At 49.2% G+C, this 6,910-nt stretch overlaps 1 pseudogene; it reads right to left on the bottom strand.

Annotated features, from left to right (window-relative positions):
* Nucleotides 1–2,402: 2,402 nt before the first annotated feature.
* LOC121045839 lies at nucleotides 2,403–5,129 on the bottom strand (annotated as a pseudogene).
* Nucleotides 5,130–6,910: the final 1,781 nt, after the last annotated feature.

Raw genomic sequence — 6,910 nt, 5'->3', positions numbered from 1 at the left:
CGTGAGGGTAACCCCCGTGACCCTCTTGAGGGTAACCCTTGTGACCCTCGTGAACCTCGTGAGGGTAGCCATCGTAACTCCGTGAGGGTAACCCTCATGACCCTCCTGAGGGTAACCCTGTAACCCTCATGAGGGTAACCATTGGAACCATCACGAGGGTAACCCTCGTGACGTCACACGTGAAACGCCCCATAATGCAACACGCGGTTATGCCGAAGGCGACGGTGAAGGCGATGACACTCCATTCGAAAACGGGTGACTAAAGGCCGAACTCGATGGAACGGAATATGCCACGAATAACTGACGAACGCCGCCCGACGGCACGCTGCAATTGCATGCGACGTAGCATTCACTGTGCTGATTCCACGTGCAGAGCAGAAAACGCGGGGCAAAATTCGTTCATTTTTCGCAGCCTATTTGTCCCATGGAGTTCAACTTAAGAGCTGCACTGTAGAAATGAAAAACAGTTTAGAACTCCCAGAAATGACGAATTAGAGCGCAGCTCTTGAGGAGGAGGAGATAAAGGTACGGTGGGAGGGAAGGGTGCAGAGAGGAATTTACCGGAAAATTGTGGGAAACCTTCCCGGTCAATTCCCTCGCTAATTTTAGCGGTAAAATTTCCCCTATAAATCTTGCGAAAAAATTTGCCTTCTAAGTTTAGCGCGAAAATTTTACCACTAAATTTGGCGTGAAACGTTTTACCGCTAAATTTAGCCGAAAAATCTGCCGGATAATTTGTCGGTAAAATTTCCCCGCTGAACTTGGCGGGAAAGTTTCCCCGCTAAATTTGGCGAGAAAATGTCGCTCTAACTTTAGCAAAAAAAATCGGCGAAAAAGTTTCCCCGCTAAGTTTAGCGGAAAAATTTCCCTGCTAAGCGAAATATTTCCCCGGTAAAATTAGCGGGAAAAGTTTCAGCTAAATTTATCGGGGAAATTTAGCGGAAATCTTTTCCACAAAATTTAGGCGCCACGTGACCTCACGAGAATAACGTCGCACGTGATGTCACCCTCGTGACGACACTCGTCACCTTCGTCACGTCACGCGTGACGTCACGTTTGACGTTAATATGGGAAACTTCACATAATGTAACGCGCGGTTACGCCGACGGTGGCGCCGCTGCGCTCTAAAAATAAAAATAAACGATCAGCCTTCACCCCCTCAACTCGCACCCACAACAAGCGGCCACGTGACCTGGAGCAGATTGTACGACACCAATGTTGATCCTAGCTACGCGCTCGGGTTGACAAAGCACAGGACAGGCGCAGAGTTCGAGCATGACCTCCTCTATACTGACAAAGCCTGGCAATATCGCTACGAGAAGCGCCTGCCGAAATTAAAACGATAGAGCAGCAGACAACAGATGAGAGGGGAGCCACGTGACGGTCACCCCGCTGCGGCGAGATGCCAAAAAACGCTTCTTCCGAGCGATGGAATGTCCGCTCGTACTCCAAGCTTTCCTCGCACTATTGCTTCTTTTCTCGTCGGGTTTGAAAACCATGTTTCGGGTCCTCACCGCTGCAAAAGCTATACCCTTACGTCCAGATTCCCAGAGAAATGCGCTGTGCTACCAGATCCTCGCGCTCCAATTCTGTGACCAGGCACTCTATGGCTCCGTCGCGGAACTGCCAGGCTTTGTGAGTATAAAGGAGGCTATCGATGGAGACATTGTTTTGGTTCGGCTATTATTGTGATAGCGGCGATAGGACACGGGCCACTGCCCGAATGCTTCCCGTGCTATTGATTACCACCAGCTTAAATCGAGTGCTCACGCAATGCTCGGATCCAATCTATAAGCGGCATTCAAACATCGTCAAGGGGGGCTGTTACCTTCCAGCTACGTCATCAAGTTTGAAAGGAAAACTTGAAAAAAAATACACTCGCGTTTGTACTTGAAATTACACCACTGCAAAGGCGTTTTCTTCATAGTGTTGCATGCTAATATATATACCTGATTCTCACTAGTGCCTGTAAGCTTGTCTAAATGAAAAACATTCCAAGCGAAAATCGTTGCACGGTCCCTCTGACTGTCTAACATATAGAGCTTTCTTCTGAAAACCCCGGCTCCAGTTTCCAACTGCTGGAGCTACGTTCTGGCAAATTTGAATTATGGTAGCGCTCAGAGAAACAGGGTGGTATCCGCTTCTAGCAGGCTCTGTATTGATGGTACCTAAGTTTTGATAGAACTAAAAATGCTACACAATTACTGTAAAATTATTGTTATCTAGATATGATAATGTCAAGAGAAGCGAAGGAAAAGAGTAAAAAAATAACTGTAAGCGGGACAGATGATAAAAGATATTTATTCAGGAAAGGCTGCGGCTGATATAGCCGACGCGTGTCGTGTCTTGTCACGTGTACCGGCTTGGTTCGGGAAGTCACGATGACTCAGACTTGAGCCACGCTACATCTCCCCTCCATCCGAATGTCTCTCGGGCAGAGGGTACCGACGAGGTTCTTGGCGTACTCTTGAACTACTCCGAGGCTCTTCAGGCTGTTCGACATCTTGAGCGTCGGAGGCTTCCGAGGTTCCAGGCGCCCCAGCTGTGGCAGGGGCCGCGTTGGGTGGGGCCGCGACCTCCCGGAGGTGCTCTCGGGTGCGGCGGACTTCGCGGCCTTCTTCGGCCTGCAGGATCATCGAGCGAGGCGTGTTAGCTTGTCTCAGGACCGTAGCAGGATGCCATGTTCGTTTGTCTTGTTCGTAGGTCGTGACCTGTTGCGCTCGTGAAGACGTCGGCAGGTCCCTGGCGCGGCGGTTGTAGGCCTTGTTGGCCGTTAACGGATCTCTTGTATTCGGTTGTGGACGTCCTTGGTCGGCAGAGTCTCTTGCTCCAGGTGGCTTGTGGGCACGGGAAGCAGGGTTCGTGCCTGCCGTTCCATCAATCTCTGCGAAGGGGATTTAAGAATATTATCCCGAGGGGTGTTCCACCACTTCATTAGAGCCAAATAAAGGTCGGGAACTTTGAGGGAACATTTCTTAAGCAGCTTTTTTCTTCCTGTACAGCTCATTCCGTCATGCCGTTGGAGCGTGTCTGTTACGAACTGGAGGTGACGTGGGTAATGTCTAGCTCCTCTAGGAAATCCCAGAATTCTCTGCTGGTGAATGGTGGGCCGTTGTCGGTGAGCAACCTCAGAGGTAGTCAGTGAACAAAGAAGATCTCCGTGCACCACGTCTTGACCGAGTTGGCGGTGGTGCGCTGTAGTTCCTGAGTGTAAAAAAAAAAGAATAGAAGTCCCCGATAACGGTGAACTCTCGGCTGCCATAAGAGAAGTCTAGGCCCACGACTTCCCACGGCAGGGCAGGGACATCATGGCTCAGAAGATGCATTTTGACGTTCTGAGGCTTATCGGTCCGACAAACCTTGCATGGCATGCAAAGCTACTCTATATCCATAGACATGTTTGGCCAAAACACTACAGTCCTATCCCGGGCTTTCATCTTTTCCGCTCCAGCGTGAGCTGCATGAAGAAGACGCATGATTTCGACTTTCTTGGAGCTAGGTATGATTACCTTGTTGCTGCGAAACATCAGACCATCTTACGCGTGTACCTCCTTTCGGTATGTCCAGTATGGTCGAACCGCCTCTGAGACATCTTGCTTGTTGTCTGGCCAGGCCATTTCAGCGAAGTCACGAAGCCTGACGAGCGCAGGATCTTCGTTGGTAGCTGTGCTAGCAGATCTTTCAAACGTCGCTGGGATGCTGAAACATAGTCAAGCACATTCACTTGAAACTTTTCGGCTTCTTCTTGCATTTTCAGTTTGCTGGGGAACCGTGACAGAGCATCTGCTAGGAATGGCTCTTTCCCCGGATTGTATTGCAATTCGATAGGATAGCGTTGCAAGGACAATCGCATGCGTTGCAACCACAGTGGGCACTGATGCAACTGCTTATCGAAAATTAGGACTACGGGACGGTGATCCCTGTCCACTGTCACGCTTGCCTGGCCAAATGTGTAATGGTGAAATTTTGTGGTGCCATGCACAATCGCCAACATCTTTTTTTTTTTTTTTCAATTTGTGCGTAGCGTTTTTGGGAGTCAGTGAGTGAGCGAGACGAAAAAGCGATAGGGTGGCCGTCTTGGATAAGCACAGCGCCAACCCCAAAACTGACTGGCGTCAACCGAGGGCGTGACTGGCTTTTTTGGGTCCAAGTAAGAAAGAACCGGCGCCTTCATCAGTGCCTGTCGCAATGCTTCAAAAGTTTCTTGCTATTTTTCCGTCCAGACCCATGCTATATCTTTACGTAGCAAGGTCCGAAGCGGCGCTGGTAAGACTGACATGTTGGGAATAAAGCATCACGATCATCTGGTGGGCTGGTTGGTTGATCATCATATTGAATTAACAGCGCAAATACGACGAAGAAGGATAGACAAAGGAGACCTTTTTCTTTTTCTCTTTTCATTAAACGTCAGTTGTTAGTTCAGCGCTCTATCCTGTCTCCTTTGTCTATACTTCCTCGTCGTATTTGCACTGTTAATTAACATAATGGGAATAAAGCGCTGCATGAAATTAATTGTGCCAAGCAAAACTTGAAGCTCCTTAACAGTTTTTTGGTTCCGGCATCTGCAGGATGTCGTGCACCCACTCTGGCGTCCCAAAGACGTGTCCCAGGTAGAGGACTTGTTGCTGCAAAAAGATGCACTTCTTGGGGTTCAATATAAGGTTGTGTTCTCGACACCGCGTCGAAAGCAGAGTCAGGTTATAGTCGTGCTATTTTTGCGTTTTCCCCCACAATAGTATATCATCCATCACGACAGCGACATAAGGCAACCCTTCGAGCAGTCGGTGCATTGCGGCTTAAAAGATTTCGGGCGCAGAAGCGATCCCAAAGGGCATGCGAAGAAAGCGATAGCGACCGTACGGTGTGCACATCGTGCAAAGTTTAGAGCTAGCCTCCGTTAGTTTGATTTGTCAAAATCCGGACGTGGCATCCAAGGTGGAACTTTGCCTCAGCAAGCCGCGGAGTGATATCCTCTAGCGTTGGCATGGGTAGTTTTCGCGCAACAACGCTTTGTTAAGTTCTGTTGGATCCAGACAGATGCGTATCTTGTCCGTTCTAACAACTGTTACCATATGGCTAGACCATTCCGTTGGATCGGTTACCTTTGCAATGACGCCTTGCTCTTCCATGCGCTGTAGCTCGGCCTTCACCTTTTTCTGAAGAGCCAAGGCTACTCTTCTAGCCGGCACGACAACACCCACGCTGCCGAGCTTGAGCTTCATTGCGTACACGACGTCCTTCAGCTATCCGAGTCCCTTGAGGATTTCTGCGAAGGGCTGTGCTTGCGGGTGAAGCCCTTCGAGTTTGACGTCCTGCACACGGTGTTTAAACCAAAGTCGTTCGGCAACTATGCCACTTAAAGTCACCGGCACGCAGTGGTCTACTACGAAGAATGTTTCTTCGTGTGTCGTGTTGTTTTCGGAGAGCTGCAGCGTTACTTTGGCCTGCGAGGATGTCTTGTGACAGAAGAAATCAGTGAGCGCAGCGTTACAGGCTTGCTGGGGCTTTCCCTGGAGCCTCGCACGTCATGCCGCGAAATAACGCAACAATTTTCACCAGTGTCCAACTTGCAAGTCGTTGGCTGACCCTCTATCTCAACGGTTGCGCTCCAGTGGTCTGTCGCGATTGTGTTGATAGATGAAGCCTCCAAGAAAAAATCTTCGTCATGTTCTACGCGAAGTTCCCGAAGATTTGTTTTCTCTTCTTTGTTCGCCTTCTTTTCTTTCGTTGCTTGCGAAGTTCCCGACGACTTGCACGCTTGAGCAAAGCGATTGAACCTTCCACATTTGTTGCACGATTTCTCTTGCGCGGGAGAAGCTTGGGCACGGTGCACTGTGGCTTGGGCACGGTGCACACCTACTGCAGGGTTTAACGCTCGCTGCGACGGTGTTCACTGCGGTGTCGTGCGCGGCTTCTGCCGATTCACTTATATCACGGAACTGCTGTTTTCCTTGCTCCTGAATGCGGCACATTTCGACTGTCCTTTGATGGGTCGGGATTTCTGCTGTAAGTTTCTTCTGCAGCCCTTATCTCTAATGTCAAGGCTAATACGGCTGCGTAGCATACCCTCTTCTAGCTCTCCAAATTCGCAGTTTTTTGCTAGAATTTTGAGTTCTGTCAACTAGTCGCTGAACGACTCGCCTCCCTTCTGATCCCTTGACCCAAAGCGGAATTCCTGGAAGGTCAAATTGGTTGCCAGTCTGTAGGAGTCCTAAAATTTACGAATCAAGGTGTTAACACCATTTCTGTGCTCCTCGGTCTCAAACTTTAAGCTGTTGTATGTTTTTCGGCCTTCTTTGCCAATAGTCACCAGCAACGTTGCTGCCTGCACTTCTTTCGGTTGCTTGCTCAGTTTCGTAGCTGTAGAAAACAATGCAAACTCACTCTTCGGCTTCGGTGGCGGCAGCTGTAGTTGCAGTTTTGACGGTGTCGACATCTCGACTGTTTTTCAGGCTGGGCACCGCAGCCACCATGTTAGCGGGCCAGACGTCGGGTGATGAAATATGTTTATTCAGCAAAGACAGCGGCTTATATAGCTGAGGCGTGACGTGTCTTGCCACGTGTACCGACTTGGTTCGGGACGCCACGACGACTCAGACTTGAGCCACGCTACACGAACCAACTCCAGAATATACTTTCCTGGCTCCAAACGACGAGCCAAATTGTCCTTGCCCATGCGGAAATCTTAAAGTTTGGAACATTATTCCGCCAGCTTGGACTGAAAGGGAACAAACTGATGGTTACTTTTGTGGCAGAAACATTGAAAATACAGCTCCAAAACAAATGACACATTGCTGCTTCAAAAAATATTACACTTCACCACTCCAGAAGGTCTCCGGACATAAAAGAGTATAATAAACTTTAAACTAACCTCCTACATTCTTGGTGAAGCAGAGGAGTCGAGGCGTTT

Source organism: Ixodes scapularis, unplaced genomic scaffold (assembly GCF_016920785.2).
Source record: "Ixodes scapularis isolate PalLabHiFi unplaced genomic scaffold, ASM1692078v2 PGA_scaffold0__279_contigs__length_252992795, whole genome shotgun sequence".
Lineage (NCBI taxonomy): Eukaryota > Metazoa > Arthropoda > Arachnida > Ixodida > Ixodidae > Ixodes > Ixodes scapularis.
Note: the sequence above shows the minus strand (reverse complement) of the source record. Positions and strands in the feature narration are given on the sequence as shown.